This window comes from Sebastes umbrosus, chromosome 2, assembly GCF_015220745.1.
Source record: "Sebastes umbrosus isolate fSebUmb1 chromosome 2, fSebUmb1.pri, whole genome shotgun sequence".
NCBI classification, from domain to species: domain Eukaryota; kingdom Metazoa; phylum Chordata; class Actinopteri; order Perciformes; family Sebastidae; genus Sebastes; species Sebastes umbrosus.
In genome coordinates, this window is record NC_051270.1 from 14,570,826 (window position 1) to 14,591,134 (window position 20,309).

Genomic DNA, 20,309 nt, shown 5'->3' on the forward strand with positions numbered 1-20,309 from the left:
ACCGGGTGGTTTCCCATTGTAAGGCTTTCCTAGTTAGCCCCTGTGTTTAGCCGTGGTTATCTGAACAGGGCTAACATGACCTGCAGGGCTCCTTTACACCCCGCTGCAAACACTTCCGAGACTTCTCACTTGCCTGCCTTTGGCACCCGACCAGAAAGCATCTGTCACCGTGACTTCTAGTGACCAACTTTAGCCCAGAGCTGATGAATAATATAGAGACATGTGCTATTATTCATGGTACAATGCGGCAGGATTCTCTCTGAGACTAATCATCTCTGAGAAGGTACAAAACGCTTTCGAAATTTTATTTCATTCGAATTTAGACAACTTGAAGTTTCAAAAGTAGATAGCTTTTCTTGAATTCTATAATTAAACATTGAAATGTGCACTTTTGACACTGTTAAATAGTGCATTATGATGTGTTGTATGTTGACATTTACACATAAATATTGTCGGTTATGTTATTAGGCCTATTACTAAATGGTTGCTAATGTATTTACAGAGTAATTAGATATACTTAATCATTTACAGAATTAGGATATGGAACTTTACCAAATTCAGTTGTGAAATATCAAACACCTCGGCGTCTTATTTTTCCTTCCAAGCATTCTGTGTCTTTCAACAGGCCTCCTTCACTCTGGTGACAGATGATTCGGCCCTGTGCGGGGTTCTCCCTGCTCTGACGAAACTGATCACTTACCATACAAGCAAGAGCCAAACATTAGTACTGCCGCCTCTCTGTTAGCTAGCAGGGCGAAGTGCTGAGCTGGCCCCATGCCCATTTAAAACTGGACGGCTCTGGAATTACAGCAGCGCACGGATTCTGTGACTGAGCTGTATTTACAGAGGACATTTAGATGTTGATAGTCTATGCTTACAAGCAGATACATCATTTATATGAATAACTTGCTGATAGATAGTGTTTAATATTTATAAAGCTTTTAATTGAGCCCACTTTTCACTGGGTGCTGGCAGGGGCAGAGACTTCTGGTGGTGCCCTATGGTGGAAATGATCCTGGCCAGCCACTAAGAAGCTATTAGGTAACGCAAAGATACAGCTATTGTCCCTCTTAAAACGCTACAATTAACTAATTGTCTGCTCTTTGTTCATTAAAATTTATTCAGAGATCAAATTATTCTCGACGTAATGGACTGAGCAAAGGTCAGGCATCCATTATTTGAGCGGCTACAAAAAGGGATTTTTCAGTTGTGCGCTAATGCACAATAAACAAAATGCAGCAGCTCTGTGAGGCCGCATTCAGAGCAGATGTGAGTCATCGCTCAGTCAGTGAAGTCATGAGAGAGAGAGTGTTGAACACTGTTTTCTTCTCAACTTTATGCAACATTTCAGCTTGTTTTCATTCAAATAGTGTCATTGACTGACAGTTTTAGATTTATTTACTCATCTTTTATTAAAAAGACTATGTCGTATTCAAATTTATTTGTGCATTTTTTTTAATTTATGTTCGACTAGTAAATTGCAGGAAGCTCCACTGCTCCATGTTCTACAAGGATAAACCACACATTCATTTATAAAACTAAAAATCCTTGGAAACGAATCAAGTAATCCTCAGGACAAAACAAACATGTTGTTTTAATAAGTGAAAAATGGCCTGAAAAATTGCAGTAGACCATCGTTCTCTGTGCAATGGCAGTAGGGTGGTGAAAGAGTTTTAATTTCACAAATACAATAAACATCACAGTACAATGAAATCAAATCATTTCTGTGTCTTTATACAAAAATACCAGGAAAGTGACACTTATGGAAATGAGAACCAAAACAAATGACACAACACAGAAAGTGTGTGATATTTAGCATCGTGACCATTATCTTAAACCTGCAAATTAGCCTAAAAATATGAGCAGTTGTTTGTTTGTCTATTTATTTATTTGCCTGTAGTCCCTGGGCAGGTTAATTACAAATTAGTGACCTAATATTATTAATACAATGCTTCAGCAAGCACTATACAGCACAACACAAAGCAATACAATACAGAACAATACAATAAAATACAAACTAGCAGATATGTAAACTCACTGAGTATGTTAATGGACATGCTACCTCAGAGATGAGGTAGCATGGTTACTCATGATTAGAGGGTTGGTTTGCTTTAAGCCATCTCTTAAATTTATGTTAAAGGTTAGGTAATTAGTACTCTCTCTTTCATCAATAGGATGACTGTTCCAGTAGTAAGTGGCTCTGACTGAGAGGACTTTTTGTCCAAACTTGCTACACGTATGTATTGTACAACACAGTCCCCTCCCCGCATTATGAACTGACTCAGTGTGGGAGGTGCAAGCCCATGTAAAACCTTAAAGACGAGGCAAGCATCTGCAAAATGTTTAAAACTATCAAAATTAAATAAATTGTACTGCACTATATGGAAATGGTGATCACTATTAGCCTTTTGGTCAATTGTTTTTAGTGTCTGTAAAGGGACTCAACTGGTTTCTGAGTTGTCATGCTTGTTTGTGACCAGCTTGCAAAACAGTTTGTTAACTGGGAGAAGATCATAAAGAGGTTGGCCGCCTCTGTTGTTAGATGTGGTCTTATATGCCTAAAGTTAGCCAGGTTGAATTTGATATACTGTAGTACTGGCCACCTTTTTAACATGTTTTTTAAATGACTGATTCAAATCTAGAATAATTCCAAGATATATAAAATCAGACACCATCTTGCTTTTCTCCTTTAACAAAGACATCCAGTTGGTGAATCTCTGTGGGTTTCTGTGTAAAAAACATGTTCAGGTGTTAACATGAATTGCTTAACCAATCAGATACATGGGCCATGGCAGCAGTTAGTTTGTTTGTAGCTTGTTGTTTGTTTTAAGCATGTATATAAAGAACTGTGTCATCAGCGTACATTTGAATGTTGACAGATGGACAGACTAAAGCCAGGTCATTCTTGTAAAAGCTAAACAAGATAGGGCCCGGTATTGATCCTTGAGGAACACCGGTTCACAGTATCAAATGCCTTCCAGAAAAACTGCACCTATTTCACCACCTTCATCTAATTTGGATTTTACACTTTCAAGAAAGTAGCAGTTGGCTGTTTCTATTGAGTGGTTGGTGCGAAATCCAAATATCATTGGGTGCAGAGGGATATGTCTGGTGACATATCGGCGAGCTGCTTTGCTACCCATTTCTCGGCCATCTTGGACAATGCCAGTGGGCAACTCAGAGTTTTGAAAAGTGAAGCCAATGCGGAAGTGTCTTAAACTTGATTTATTACCTCAGTAAAAATTGTAAACATGAGTTTATGGTCTCAATCGCTAGTTTCAAGTCTTCTTCAATACAGCATGATGTTCATTTAGTAAATTATGGTCCCATGTAGAGTCAAATAGACCATAAAGCAGGGTATGCTTTAGGGCGTGGCTACCTTGTGATTGATAGGTCGCTACCACGGCGTTGTCCGGTCTGGGAGTTGTCCGTGTTTTTGTCTTACAATTTTAAACCTTTCACAGTGTGTTTTCAGTTCATAAAAAGTTCATTGTACCATTTTGGTTGCCTAAAAACATCTTATTCAGCATTCAGTTGTACTTAGCTCCACAATCTCGTGTCACTTCTGCTTGCAAATAACCAAGATGGCGACGGCCAAAAGCCAATATGGCGACAGCCAAAATGCCCAACTTGATGCCTCAAAACCACAGTCCATAAACCAATGGGTGACATCACGGTGACTATGTCCACTTCTTATATACAGTCTATGGACACTACATGCAAAATACTGATAAGTCTATAGATTTTTTGGTCACCAGTCTTGAAAATGGGTGTTTGGAAAAATGCCTTGCTTACGTGACAGATTAATCAGATGAGCAGTAGGGCAGACAAGGGCATCCTTATGTGATCCAAAAAATATGAATATGATATCCAAACCATAAGCGTCATTTGCTTTTGAAGTTAGCTTTTCAAAGATCACAATGATGTCTGGATGTGTGTAAAGCAAAGTGCTCTTGGACCTGTAGTCCTTAAGGTCTAGTGTGACTGCAGGTAAATGCACCCTGTTCTGTTGAGCCCAGAGTCAAAGACTGACAAATTGACAATGGATGCCTTAGTGGAGCCATTTAAGGGAAGAATGTCATAACAACAAGCTTAAGTCCAAGTGACATGTGACACACTGAGCAAGGAGGTTGTGAGCAGTTTAAAATAGTAATTACTGGTATATGTAAAGTCTGTACTGACTGACAGCTCCAACAAAGACGTGAAAGAGGAGTGGGCTTGTCTTGGAGGAGGGGAAAGCTTGAGAAAGGCTGTTTTAAATGCTTTTAACAGCGACGATCGAATGCTGCTCGGCCTCCAGAGCTGACTGACATAAATTTGACACACTGGGAGGTCTGTTGATGGACAGCCCTCTCTGCAGGACATCCCTTTAAGAGAAGTAGGTTTCAGTCCCTCTGGGGTAGACATACCTGAGCCATTTAGACAAGGTGAGACGGATCCCTGCACCGGCTCCTCTTGGGGCTCAGCGAGCTCTACAGAAGCAGACCTGGCGACAGCGTAATAGGCCAATTACCAGTGATTTGTACTGTGGTGGGTGGAGAGGGAATGTTCTCTGGACCTGTCACTGCCAGACAAATTTGTGATATCACAATAATGCATTGTCATGGTGGGCTCTCCCTTAAAGCTCAGTGGATTGAATTGCAGCTCTGCTTTTGTGGGTGGATTTTTTTTTCTTTTTTAAGGCAGGTTTTGATACTCTCGATGTTCTCCACTGTTCTTTGCTGTTATGTTTAGCAAGGGCACTATTAAAGTACATTGAAAAACGGTTAATATATATATACAGTATATAGGACAGTTGATCTTAACAAGAGCTTAACAAGTCGTTTTTTTCCTGCTTCTTTCCTGTCTCTTTCCACTACAGCTCGTTGGCATCACTTCAGAACTCCCTCCACTTCCTCTCCTACTATCAAGTTCTCTCTGTCACTCTCCTCACCTTCAGTCAAACGCTCGCTGTCACTTGGTGAATTCCTTTTCATCGGCTTAATGAAAGGTGCTGCTTTTTCACTCAGGTGGTGACGTTGGTCAGGGAGCTTTTATCAGTGTTATGTAGGATGTGACTGTTCTGCTGCGGTGGGGAGGTGATGATAGTAATCTAGGAGGAAAACAGACACATGGAAGACAGCCAGTCCTCTCATTCGCTCAACATGAACTCACTTTCAGAAGCAGATATGAGTGTGTCTGCGTACGGAGCACTGAGATATTTTTCTTAAGAGAGAGCAGAAATACTACAATTTAATGTAGGTCAAAGTACAGAAGTAACATCAGCTAAATGTAATTAAAGGAATAATTTGATATTTTGGGAAATACGCTCACTTAGACATTAGGGTGGTATCAAACTTCTCATCTGACTCTCGGCAAGAAGGCGAGGGAGCTAATTTTAAATGAAATAGCAATGATATTTTGTTTGAATTACAATGGACCTTAATAGTTAATCTTCCTTATTACACGGCTTTGTTGAATACTTTATTCTGATTGGTCAATTACAGCGTTCTACGGTCAGTTATTTCTTTATAACAAACCGTTGCTATGTACAGTATAACAGACCGTTGCTATGGATGCAGTTCTGATGTCGGACTCTGGCGGATCATTTTTGTGTCAAATTATTGATTTAAGTAGCCGTGTATTAAGTGGGATAATGTACAGCTAGCGGGTCATTGTTGTGAAATAAACCCCTTAAGGGCGATGCAGCACAGACATGAAGCCAATGACCAGCTCGCTGTACATTATCCCTTACATGTAGTCCTGGCACTTACACACAGAACATTGAGAGAAAAGCATTTCTCCTAAGTGGCAGTGAGGAGTAGTTACTGAGAAATACAATTCAAAGACATGACAGTATTATCGAAGGTTTGCACAAAACAGAAATAATAATAATAATATAGATTTTGAGACACTAGCTGCTGCTTAGTCTATCATTTAGTGTGTCTGGACTATAGCATGTATACACTGTGTGTCACTGATAAATCAACACAACAGAAAGTGACTGATTCCTGTCTGTATCAGAGTCAGCTCTCACTGTGTGCTGCAGCCAGTGGCCATGTCAACCCCAGCTGCTGTGCTCTAATGACAGCCAGCTGTTTGATGCCTGTCACTGAATATGTGTGAGAAACCTGCCGTTTGTTCCCTCACTCATTTCACAGTCCCACCATAACCACAGTTTGCACAGTAGCCAGTAAATGTAACCTATAGTCGTGGAGAATATGAGAGAGTTTAATGCCTGGGAATGCTTTAGGAGAGGAGAGGAGAGGAGAGGAGAGGAGATGAGAGGAGAGGAGAGGAGAGGAGAGGAGAGGAGAGGAGAGGAGAGGAGAGGAGAGAGGCTGCACTTTGTTGTACATTTACTCAAGATTTAGTCCTCTTGCCCCGGTGTGTCTCTATCCTTAAAACGTTACCTTTTGCACAGAGGCACACTTGTCTTTAGTGCTGTCTCAGACGAGTACATCAAGAAGTAACCCATGGCCTCCAGGAGACCTAATGGTGTCTCTCTAGTGCCATTTGACAGCCTTGACCCTCCGGTGTCCAAGAGATGCATTGATTTTAGAGGAAGGAGATGGAAATGACCCTTCCTTCTTCCTTCCTCCTTCCTCCCTTGGTTTTCAGAGGACAGGAGAGCCATGGAGCAGCGTTTGGCTGATGCACAATAGCCGTCCTCCATGCTCAGGTGTCTCAGTGCAGCATTAAGTGCGACCAGGCAACCCCACACACAATCAGCCCCTTACACTGTGGAGGTATTGGCATACAGGTCTCCATCCTGTGCTAAGCATGCCACTGAGTAAGAGATACCTGCTCATGGTATTTATAGGAGGAAGTGCGGCTCTCTCATTTAGGGCGGAAAGTGGTGCAAATTTGTAATGAAAATGTTTGCTGACTCATTATGAATCCTGAAAGGGGTTTGAGTTGCAGAACTCTGAGGGATCAGACAGATTTGTGTTTGTTTGCGTACCTGCTGTGAACAACTTTAACATTTATTGGGTTGAACTGGGGATTAGAGGTTAATTACATAATTACTTTATTAGAGATAATTGTGTTTAATCAAATCATAATTTTTCCAGCTCGCTTTGCTTACTTTCATCTGGGAACAAGGATTTCTTGTCAGTCTGCAGACTCTGACAGCTAGACCTCGGATGTTCAACATCCAGCATCTTTTTATGCTTCACTGACAGGCTACCAGTCATTTTGGCACACTGTCCAGTAGGGCTGCACAATTATGGCCAAAATGATAATCACGGTTATGTTGATCAATGTTGAGATCATGATTATTTATCACGATTATTCATTGACTTTAGCGACAACATATTTTTATTGCACTTTCACATTAAAATAAACAGAGCGCTGCTTTCACTTTCATGCTGTGCTTATAAACTAGGGCTGCACAATGTTGGAAAAACTGACATTGCAATATTTTTTTTATCTGTTTAGAGAACATATAAGATATTACCACACAAATAAATTTACTGTATACATACAAATGTACATATCATTTTTCTGTGTACTACAATAGGCCTATCAGTAAACTCTGACCTACTGTTGAAATGGGAATCTAAAAAGCTCAGTGTGATACACAACAGCATTCAGCTGGACAGAACTGACATTCTTGTATAGTACAGTAAGCAGTCAGTGTCAACAAAAAGAACAAAACAGAGATTTGTATATAAGAAACATTTCCAGGGTTGACTGGTGAAAAAACATCTAAACATTTTGACCAGTACGGCTCACACAATGACAAAACATCTTTTCATTTTGGTTCTATTGGCCAGTTTACTGACACATTAACTAGATTTTGAAGCATGAATGAAGTATTTTGGGTGAGTTTCTACCTTTTGCAGACATACAATAGAGTTGTGATGTCCCATCAAACTGTTTTGACGATTGCACTTACAGTTTAGAGAAAGTTAAGATTGTTTCAAAAAATTAACCAAAGCGATTGAGAAAAACTGTAATAATTGTGGTGAAATATTGTATTGACAGCTAATAGTGCAAGTTAATAGTATGATCTAAGGCAAATAATATAATACAATACTAACTATCATCACTTTTTGAAACTCATTGATGCTGGTGTTGACTCTGTCGTAAAATCAGTACTAATCCAGCCACTACAACGTCATTTAACACACACAACACTAGTACATCATATTCTCATCAACATGCATTTCAGTGATTCAGGCGGCTCACAAACTCCAGCAGCCCCATCACCTTATGGTTCAACCTGATGTGCGAGTAATCAGGAAAAGCATTCTTATTGTGCCTCTAAACTGTCATTAGGAAAGGACGTTTCCTCTGCGAGAATAAACGGGTGCGACATTTGACCCTAGCTAATCCATCATGGGGACAGACGAGGCAGGGCCGAGAGATAGCGTTGTTAGTGCACCAGCCAAGCTCCGTCAACCTGCTTGCTTTCATGTATTGACTCAAGTAATCTGAGTATGTATAGTCTTTCATGTTCTTCGGGTACTTCAGGAGAAGCTTTTTAAAAACAGCCAAACAAGCTCTGACATGAAAAGTTCCTTTTTTTGAAGATAATGGTAGAAATCCAAAAGATAGGCACTAAACCAGAAACAAACAGACAGGAGGAACAAGAGCTGGGAAGTAGCTCATATATCAATGTTTTAGTGTGATTATATCTGAGCTAATCTACTGTCATTTCCTCCCCACTGTAACTCAGATCAAACTAACTTTTGTAGAAAAACAGTCTCGCTGGTACAAAGCTCAAAGAGGTGACATTGAGGTAGACAGTGCAGTCAATGATTCAATGAACTTCTAAACCAGATTGCAGTATGCACAGTCTACGTATACAACTCTTCTGACTCATGATGAATACTGAAACACGTCTGAGTTAGTACAGTTTGTTGAACACTAAATCAGGTGACGGATATGTATATAATAGACTGACTCATGACAGATTAATGAATTGTTTCTGGATAAGAACATTTGTGACGTATCAGCACAGTGTGTGTTTACAAGGCTGCAACATAGTAAAATAGCTGGTAATAATTTATCTCATAAGTCACTTTGAGAGAGAACACTTTATAAAGCACAACATATCTGCAAAATACAAAGCAAAATAACTCTTTAAAAAGTTCTTTAGCAGTGCATTGATGAATTGAAGGTTGGGGTCTTTGCACTCAAGCATCTCCACTGAAAAAACATGTCAAATTGTAGAGCTTAAAACGGACTAAAGTTTCTCTGTGCTCACCTTAAATCTGGGACGTGTACGTACAGTACAACCATGATGTTGTGACATCACAACTAGTTTGGAAGTCATGATCAAGTATAGAAGAAAAGAGTGATGTGGAAACTTGAAGCCTCCAGTGCACATACACTGAAAATTGACTTATCAGTGAAGTAGGAGATAGGGCTGTCACTATATCCGATTTTCACTACACGATTATCGTGGTCAAAATAATTCCCGATATTTATAGAAAATTCTAAAAAATAAATAAATAATGCTATCAGTCAAAGTCAACTTTAAAGCTTCAGTAAGAAGATTTGTATTGCCATCATTGGGCAAAAGTTCCATAATAACCTTTCAGCATATTGTAATTCAAGTGTTCTGAGAGAAAACTAGACTTCTGCACCTCCTCATGGCTCTGTTTTCAGGCTTTAAAAAATCGAGTCAATCTCCAGTGACAGGATATTTTGGCCAATCACAGGTCACTTCAGAGAGAGCGTTCTTAATAGGAGACATCTTGTGTCCAGTAGTTAAAATATTTGCATATTCATAGAGTCTGGATTTTTTTCTAATGAGGGAAATAAATGTTATCAAGGTAATTAAACTTTCTTTGGTAAAAAAAAAAACATATAAGAAACAAATTATTATTTAAAGCAGAATATTTGTATATACTGTATATATATATATATATATATATATATATATCATAAAATACCTACTTCTTTAAGTATCCATGAAACAAGCAAAGGTAGAGACCTGAATTTATGTTCTCCTATCAGTCAGATTTGCTTATTTTACTGTCTGTGAGCCATAAACTCAAGACCAAAGCTTACCCTTAGTTCAAGGTCTCTTCTCTAGAAACCAATCTTGGTTTAATCCAAGCCAAACGCTTAATAACATGAAAAATAGCAATGAACATTGGAGAAATTGAACTGAACTGACTATGACTTTGTTTTATATTGCCCTGAAGTTGTACACAGCGGCTATATATACAATTCATATCACATACTACAAAGAGGATGCACAATGTAAACAATGGCCTTTCTGTTTGCACATTGACAGTAGATATATTAGAAAAGGAAGAGATAGCAGACCGGCTATCACTGCTGTGTGCTGTGTCATGCATGTGTCAGTTTACATGTCTCTACATCCTCACTCACTTTAATCTACAGTGCTCCTGACCTACTGCTGTTCTGTCACCCTGACATGTTTAACAAATACTGTCTGGCCGGAGCGGGATACACCAGAGGTGTTGTTGTCTCTGTGCACAGAAAGTGATGGATTACATGTGATTCAAGCTGTCTTATCAATATCTTCAAACACTCCTGCACATTTTCTGCACTCTAAGAAAACCCCATGTATACACAGATAGACATTCAGGGAGAGATGTTATTATTTCTAAAGCAACATATCATTTTTAATTGTAATTTTCACTGTGTTTTTCTTTATTCTTTCCGGTGACTTCCTTTTTAACTAAGAGGCCAGATAGACTGTCAGCGGGGAGGGAGCCCTCCTTAGAGGTCTACCCCTTCAATCACTCGGCACAAAAGCAACAAAACACGCCTCTGTAAATATTTCAGTGGCTTCAGCACCTCGTCCTGGGTCCTGCTGCTCGCTGTCTGCTGAGTCCTCTGAGTGAGCCATTGTGTGTCCCACGGCAGACCGCTTTGTGTGGTGCTGCTGGACATGGCTGGTCTGTTGTGGAGAGGCAGCGGTGCCTGCATGCATGCAGTAGCAGAGCAGAGGATTAGGGTTGATGTTTCTCTGTGTCTAACTGGCTGCCAGGCATGCTCTGACGCCTTGGCACAGCACACACAATTTACATCATTTAGTTCTGCTTGCTGCGGAGTGAAAATCTAGTTTAAATAGAGTTCAGATTATTCATTAGGTTTCTTTAAGGGCTGTGTTTCTGACTACTAACTGCTCTATCTTGAACCAAGGAAAAAAAGAGCAAAGATTGGAGCGTTTGTTTGAGATATTGCATTTAATACATACAAAACAAAATTGGCTTCTCTCAGTCAGTTTCTTTAGTATATTAAAGGCTTTATGGTTCGCAGTCTTTTGAGAAAAGTTGTTCACAGTCCAAGATGATTTGCCATAATAAATGGGAATCCGGATTTGCCCTTGATATGAGCCACGTCCCTCGGTGCTTCCCTGAGCGAGTCTTCTGGGAGCGCTTTCCAATAAGAGTAATGTCCCCCTTGTGCATGGCCACCATTCAACAATTTACGGGCAGATTACAGATTCTAATAAAATTTTTGCAGCCTTAATTAAAGAATCTGCTCCCCATTTTATGATAGTTCAGTCTCCCTCCACCACTTCTATCCAATTTAATTATTCTGATGTACATAATTAGCATGAGCTGGCCATTGTTCGCCTCATTTGCATATTATATTGGATAATTGAATGAGAGTGGCTGATGATTAAATTAGGGTGAATGACAGATGATTCGGCCCGCTGTGTGGAAAAGTTAACAGAATGAGCAGACTGGGAATACGACATGCGCCTTTTGAATATTTATATGTTCCACCGTGGTCACCCCCAGCAGACGCACTCTGCTAATTTAAAAAATGTGCGGCGGCTAAACTTGGTCACAGGATGCTGTTTCTTCGCCTCTGGCTGCTCCTCAGTGGTTACTACTGTGCGTAAGAGTGGAATGGAGGCAATGTTGAGCGAATGAGAAACAGTTTTTCGAATGTTTTAAATGTGTTCCTCCATCATCGAGGCAACACATTTACAGATTGATAAGACAAATGAGACTAGTGTGGGGAAATTCATTTCCAGGCACTTCCAATGTAAACACAGACTGCTGGTGCCTGCCTGCCTGCCACATTATGGACAGGCCCGCTGATGACGGCTGTGTTGGCAAAAAGACGTGTGGAACATAGCAGTGATCCATTTGAAAATGTCAAATCTGGAAATAAGATGCAAACATATAAACTACTTTGCAATGCTTAAATGTTTATATTAAGAATAATGGGGTTTTTTCCTGAATCAAACTAAGATTCAAATTTCTTTTTAAGTTCTTGAGGCAAATTCGGAAAAAAAAAATCCTTATTTCAATAAGTTAAACATTTATTTCAACATCTTGTTAATTGGTTTATCAGGACAAAATGTTATTAGCAGTTCAGATTCTCTCATTGCACCCTAGATGCATCCCTCTCCTTGGAATCTTTCCATGCGAGGTTTGGTCAGGATAAATGTTTAGAGGGAATATTTGGAACAGCTTTAGCCTTTCACATGCTAATGTAAGCACTGGCGGCACAAGAAAGCTGGCCTGACCCAGGGGCCACACGGTGACATAGTCTGCTGATTCAGTGCCGGCAGCCCTGGCTTTGTTTATGTGTGTGCACGGGAAATAATGCACGTCATAAAAAGGAGAACTTTGAAGGGGAACCACTACCCCGGATGATGAATGCCCCCTGCTCTTCGGATATAAATAACTCTTCCCAATAGTACAAAAGCCATCTCGGGAGTGACTTATACACCGTCATTTCTACAATAACATTGAGCTGTGTTTCCACCCCTGGTGTTCCTCACATATTGGATCATCCTCTGGGAATCTTGTCTGATTTGGACACAAACTGCATCACTTTTTAATTGGTATGTTTTAAAGTAAAATGTGTCACTTGTTTTCTGAGTATATAAACTCAAAGCAAAGTTGTTGACCTATGCATCATAGGAATTTGTGCTGATTCATAGAACCAGCTCATATAGAGAGGGCATAAAGCACGCTTCATTGGTTTACTTCAAGGATTGTCCATTTTCAAACACAGTTTGCAACGCGTGCAGCTTGTGTTTGTCTTTGTCTCCCACATACCTTGTAAAATCCCCTCTGTTCTCTTTGTTATAGTACACATCAGTACACAAAGTGTCGTCACATTGTCTGCTCGGAGTCATTTCAGGGGGCAGAGGAATTTACAGTCTCGGGATCTGTCAGTAGGTGGTATAGGAAACTGTAAAGATAAGTCCCTACAGCAGCTTAAGTCTAGCTTCCTTTTCACAAGGGCCTTCGGCATCTCTCAGATCTCCCAGATCCAGCCGTGCCCTCGCTCTTATCAGATACCTGACCATGCCCACTTCCAGCTTGGAGAGAAAGATGGAGATCCATTGTGTGTGTGTGTGTGGGTGTGTATTACTCATGTTGTGGGGACATACATCTGTTTACACAGTCACATTGTGGGGACTGACCTTCTTTTTGGGGACAAAATGCAAGTTCCCATTATATTTTAGGTTAAAGACTTAGTTTAAAGGTGCTTTTGATAACATTGATAACATTCAGCCACTAGATGTTGTGTTCTCCCTTACACAGCTTAAACAGCTGTCAGTGTGTCAGTGTGCTGACTTGACTATGACTTGCCCCAAACTGCATGTGATTATCATAAAGTGGGCATGTCTGTAAAGGGGAGACTCGTGGGTACCCATAAAACCCATTTTCATTCACATATCTTGAGGTCAGAGGTCAAGGGACCCCTTTGAAAATGGCCATGCCAGTTTTTCCTCGGCAAAATTTAGCGCAAGTTTGGAGCGTTATTAAACCTCCTTCACGACAAGCTAGTATGTCATGGTTGGTACCAATGGATTCCTTAGGTTTTTTTGTAGTTTCATATGATCCCAGTATCTTCACTCTAGGTTTACAGCTGAGCCCGCTACAACCTAAAAACCGCAAGTTGCGTTAATGCGTTAAATAAATTGGTGGCGTTAAAACAAAATTCCGTTAATTCGTTATTATCACGTTAACTTTGACAGCCCTAGTATTTATCTTCTGGGCACCACGGATATCCGTACCAAATTTCATAGCAATCCATCGAGCTGTTTAGTTTAGATATTTCAGGAGCAAAGTGATGGACTGACCAACTGACCGGCATCATCCCTACAGCCACACTGCTAAAATACTGTAAGTCTACATAAATGTAGCCATCCTGGGAGCTCCACTCGCTGCATGGCTGCTTTATCATTTATCTACTTCAAAAGGGAGTTGTTTGTAAAGTTCTCTCCAAACAACTGCATGGGTTTACTTTATCCAACTCCAATAAACCAACGTGGAAATAAGATGCCCATTTGTCTTATCGAGTGGCTCTTCAGTGCCTCTGCTATCCCTGAAATCTCTTTCGCAGCAGAGCAGTTTAATGCAGGCTGACAGGCTGAGAGCAGCCAAGACATTATCGTCCTGTTTCTTGGAGCAACACAGAGGCTGCCACCGCTCCACATCCAACCCCACGGCCCTACCCAGCTATCTGCTTTTGCTTTATGTCTTTTTCCTGCAGCGAGCACTTGACGAAGGACAATTTGTTTGGATGTTTAATGCTGCGGCACTGGCTGGTGGAGGATTATATGAGATGGTCCAGTGATTTGTGGTGGCTGGTAGTGGGTTGGCGTAAGTATGTGTGTTAGTGGGGAGTGTCTGTGTGCATACATTCAGTGAGTGTGTTTCAGTTCCAGGTCTTCGCTCTAACACAGACATCAGTTGTCTTTCACACTGCTTCCTCCGAACTCTCACATTTATGACAATAGCCGCTATATGAAGACATTTGTGACATGTTTGTCCTTTTTGTCCACACTATAACATTCATTGCCTGCTGAAAGATTAATAATCTTTGAATTCCATTGTTTCAAGATTTATGAAACCCTTCTCTTGGCGAGTCTTCTTTATATGTTTTGGCATCCGGGAGAATCATTGACTTGTCCTGTGAAGCTTCACACACTGAAAACGCGGCCAAATGCTACTGTGAGCTTTCCCAGATCTCACACTGACAGACTTTACTGACACGCTAGCGAACGGCTGCACAAAGAGCAATGGAGGCGTGTTGAGTTTAATGTCGTAAGCCGAGAAAACTATTTCATCTTTTACTGTAAGCAGTGTGTTAATGTTGTTCTTATATTTCTTTGCTGCCATTATATATCATATCTCAAAATTTAAACATTTTCTTCTTCTACATAAAGATGCCGCATCCTTTTATGTTGGATAACCACTGTGTCATCCACATGACTCCCACATGACTCTTTTGGCCTCATCCCTTGACATGGGCCAATAATTCCTGTTACAAAATCTTGTGTTTATTCTTTTTCAGTATCAGTGTCCCCTTTTAAATGTTGCCCAGTGCTTGGGAAGATGAACCTCGGTGTACTTTTATCCTCAAGAGAGCAAAGAGATCAACAGAAAGATCTCAAATGTCGTCCAAAACATCTTGCGACAGCCCCTCATTTGATCCGTCCGAGGCCCCTTTGAACGCTGCTGTAGAACGCGGTCCTGAAGGGCTTCACCCTCAGATGATAAAAAAGTGAATTATTGGTTTGTTTATCATGCTCTTAAAACCTAAAGTGCATTATTAAACAGAGAGCACATTAAAAGGGGAGTATTGTTAAAAGTGTTTTAAAAATCTTGTAAATCCCGGTAATTTATGTCACTGTGGTCGAGGAGGCTCACCCTGGCCTTCTGGTTTTAATTTGGTTTAGGCTCTGCTCTCCGGGGTCTGTACCTGGGATGCTGCCTTTTTTTTCCCAGACACAATCTGACCGATGTGACCCCCTCGTGGGGCAGCGGTAGCCTCAGATTTAGAGAAGCGAGTCAAAGACCAAACCAAACTATTTGTATCAAGGAGGTAGAAAAGTGCTGGTACATCTTCCTGCAATAGCTGAGGTTGATGTGCCTTTGAGCAAGGCACCAAAGTGATAAAATATTTTCTTTTAAGTTAAAGAATCATCAGTGTTTCCATTTTTTGTTCTCTCCAAAAATTATCTCTTTAAATGTGTGTCAGAAGCATTCAAATCCCAGCTAACATTGGCCAAAAGGGGGGTACACCCTGGATAGGTCGCCAGACTATCACAAAGCTTGTAATTCATATATACTGTATCTCACCAAATCAATTTGTTTGTAGTTCACATAATTATGAACTAGGAAATACAATGAGCGCCAAACGCCGCATAGGGACGAGGTTGGGGTGGATGGACGGGTCAGAAAATTGTTGGACAAAAAGCATTCGTGTCCCCTGTGAAACCAGAAGTCAACGTTGATTTATTTGTCACTAAACTGCAGAAAGTTATGCTTAAGTTTTGTTGCCTAAACCTAACTATGTAGTTTTGTTGCCTAAACCTAACTATGTAGTTTTGTTGCCTAAACCTAACTAAGTCGTTTTGTTGCCTAATCCTAACCAAGTCGATCTTTTCCTAAACCTAACTAAGTATTTTTTTGCCTCAACTTAAGGATGTTGTTGCTTGTGAAGACGGCGGTTTATTTTGAATAGACTGTATGCATGTAACAAGTGGAAATTGACACGAGTTGCTGTTCAATCGTAGGAAAATGAACAAAAAAAGGGAATAACTTTTTTATAAGATATCGTATGAACCGTCATGCGTCCCCCACCATGAGTCATATTCGACGAGTTCATATGTGACCGTTGTTGTATATAATCCCCATGCCTAGTGACAAATACTGCAGAAAACCATACAAAACACTTCAAAATATTCAACACTGAGGCGTCACACTAGATTATTGTGAAGCTTCAACAGTGACCAGGGCTTGTCTGGGTGCTGACTGGGACCAGAAACCTGCTCCAGCCTCTGGGGACTCCCTGGCAGAGGCAACAATGGGTCAGAGCCCCTTCTTTGTGCAGTTGCCCTCCTTAATCAAACTAGCCGGAGGAGTGATTGGATTTTAATTCTGCTGGGCCCACCGTAATGGTGTGATGGACGGGGACTGGTGAATTGGAGCAAGATGTCAGCCCTCGGAGGCCTCCATTAATGATATTGCTTCATTTCTTAAAGTGGCAGGAACGCCTTGGGACGAGGGGATCGCTTTTTTTATTTGACTCTCTTTATCTCACACTGACTCGGGACCATTTGTGTGGCTCTTTGTGTGTCCTTAAGTGTTGTGGACCATTTTTTTAACTGGTCACAGTATGTGTGTGGTTCCAGACTGCTGCTGTGGCTCTGGACACAATGTGATTATTGTCTTGTTGGAAAGGATTTGCTTTGTTTTTCAACCTGAATTGAAAGTTAACCTGGACATGTATGGTATATGCTGTACATTAGACTACATTTAACAGACAAAAAAAGATATATAATGCACTTATGGAGATTAGATATACCCATCCTTTTTAACAGTTAATATACAGTATAACAATATAGACCTATCATGTGTTTTTGAGAATGAGAAAGAATGAAAGCTTGTCAATACAAACTGGAAGTCATTTTCCCTGATCGTGTGAAAATTTGACTCTTTTGACTCACTGTGTCTTCATCCGACAGGAACAGTATATCATCGACATTCACATTTCAGTTTCTGCTCTGTATGCTATAATTAAAGTTTAGTCTCTGTTCCATCCTAACTCATGAGTCAGGAGGTTAATTGAACTTATGCACTAAATCTAAAACACAAAGACTTCCGGAAAACATTCTTGAACTCCTGAACTGACACTGATATGAACCTGATGAACGCCAGAGTGTCTCCCTGAAACCTTTTGATGCCGTTTCTCATCTTTAGTGACTCACACTCGCCGCCTCATTGTTTGCTTCCTCTGACACGTGTTTGTCTTCCTCGTTCGGCTAATGACAGTTTGGTCTTGTCAAAGTACAGGTGAACCCTCATTGTGTTTTATAGCGAGTCATTGTCGAGTGGGGCGGCTCCAACCTTCCTCTCTTCTCCTAATGGGCGTTGGTGTGTTGTTTTTGCGGTAGATTTATGCGTGGGTGGGGCACTGTGATTTACGAAGCTCTGACACTGTCTCAGCAGTGGGACCAGGGAGGCAGATTGTGGCTCTCTGTGTGTGTTCCAGGTGAGCCTGAGGTCTGCTCGCCATCCGTCCACACACACACAAACACAGAAACTCTTGCGTGCACCAATGAGAACACACAGATACTTTGATAAACACTCAGCTATTGTGTTGTAATAAAGCAGGCAAGCTGCTACTGCTGCAACCTCTTCCCTGTAGGTTCACCTAAAGTACAGTGTTACAAGAGGGCATGTTTTGCTGTCATTAGGTTTAAAAAAAAACTTCAGCTTCATCTCCTTTTTATTTACATCTACACAAAACAGTGGCTTTAAAAATATAAAAGATGATGGTCAAAATATGTCAACACAAAACATAAAGAGAAAGAAAAAAATCAATATTTTTTTTTCTTTTAATGCAGATTTCTAAAATACCTCCTCCCCTGTTGGCCCCAGTGCTTTTAAAAGTTTAAAGGATAGTATGTGGATATTTACTCATTGTGTCAGTTTCCCATAAAAGCAGCATTCATTCCCCAGGATCGATAGTATACACAAGTAGCCCGGTACATGTAGGCACATGGATGTTGACGCTGCCCTTTCATTATCAGTGTAACCTAAGAGTAGAGAAGATTAAATTCTTGTCACCAGATGTTAAATTGGCCATTACCCATCTGAGATAAATTGGTCCTTAAATTTTCCATTAAAAACACCTGACAAGAGGTGGAGAAAACACAGTGTACACGATTTAAAGATGTTGACACAGGAGTTAAAGCTCTCTTTGGCTGTATTGTGTGGATTATATGAGTGGTTATATGTCTTATTTTGGTAAATCCTGTTTTGTAATTTCTCAATCTTTCGCTTTCTTTCATATGTGGAGGACCAGCTAAATCCCACAGACAGCTTTATGTTTCATATTGTGTGACTTCATTTAGCTATTGAGACCCTCAGCCCACTCATTGTTGTGTCTCCACTCAAGTGCGACACTTTCTCTCACACCCCTCCTCCTCCTCCTCCTCCTTTTTTTCTCTTGCAGAAGAAAAAGCTTCCAGTTCAGTCTCTGCATTAAGTCAGCCTGTCGGAGTGTTTCCCTGGAGAGTTTTGGACTTGAAGTTCGTCCCGGCAGTTCCTCTGCTGGTGGCCCCCCGCTGGAGGAGCAAGGTCAGAGTGGACCCGAAACTTTCACAGAGCCTCCACAGAAATCCCACAACACACTTATTTTTTTACACAGTGTTCGTCAGTAAGGCTAATTCAATAGTCTAAAGACAATTGCTTCGAATGCAACAAGAGGGTTCAGAAGGTGTTGCAGACAAATTGTCAGGAAGACAAAAACCTATTGAAAACATATTGCTTTTGTTTATTTATTTTTTTTGTATATTTTCAAATATGGGACTAACCGTCTTGATGGTGGCACTAAAATTTCCAATTTCTAAAGGTTCGAAATATGAAAATGTTCATTTGCAGTGTGTCATGTGGACATATGGATGGTTCATGTGATGTTTGTGAGCTGCTACCTTGGAAATTTAAAAAAAGAATAGCTGGCAAGTAACAACAACAATAATAATAATAGTAATCATCTATTTAAAATTAAATGGAAAAAGTTAACTCTCATGGTTTCACTGTAAGACAAAAACTATAAAAGTTATGCTCTTGACAGGCTAACTCTCCAGTGATATTTACTGTATAAGACACAAAATGCAGATTGTAGGGTGTCATTTTGGCATAACAATTTTGATGGAGAGTTTTTTTGTTTTTCTTTTCACTGCCTCCTTGGTTCAGCCATGACTCCTTATAATCACTAACTTATAGCTGAAAAAAATAAATGTTGTCAGTAACGGGCTGGCTCACATTTGTGACCTGCCAATAGCAACAAAGGTTGTGAGATTCAGTTACGGGTGGTTCAAATGGAATATGTCAGCAATGAATCTGTTGGCTTGTTTATTTAAAATTCCCATCAAGATATAAAATACCTTGTTTGAGCCTAAAAGATTTCATATTCCTCCCCTTTTTTCCCAAATCTATAAGATTGAGATTCACATACAATCTCGCAGAACAAAGAAAAATAGAATAAAATATAACATGTAGTATATTACATGTTTTGTTATATGCCATGACTTTGTTTGAAGGTAATGTTAGGATTAATGGACAGCAAACATTACAGCTCTGTTGCTAAATTAAATTATGGTAATTGACTTTGCAATAACCACAATTCATCAATTCATTACTGTTTAGTGAAAACAATTGCTTGAAAATGTTAAACCGTCAGTTTGGTGTCCAACCTCTGGAGTACATTTACAATCTACTAAGTTACACTGAGAAGTGTTGTTAATATTTAATCCACCGTCATTAATTAAAATGGGGTGGTCAAAATATTAGAAACACTTGTCACTATAATGCAGTGGCCGCTTCCTTCTATAACAGTTTAAACAAAGCCTG

General features: G+C 40.2%; 1 long non-coding RNA gene across 2 annotated transcripts in view; it reads left to right on the forward strand.

Moving 5' to 3' along the window:
* Nucleotides 1-19,390, forward strand: part of LOC119477438 — a 37,781-nt gene extending 18,391 nt beyond the window's left edge. For both annotated transcript variants that reach the window (XR_005204232.1, XR_005204233.1), the window contains one exon: nucleotides 18,910-19,390. This is a non-coding gene — a long non-coding RNA (uncharacterized LOC119477438). The remainder of the gene's footprint in view (nucleotides 1-18,909) is intronic.
* The last annotated feature ends 919 nt before the right edge of the window (nucleotides 19,391-20,309 follow it).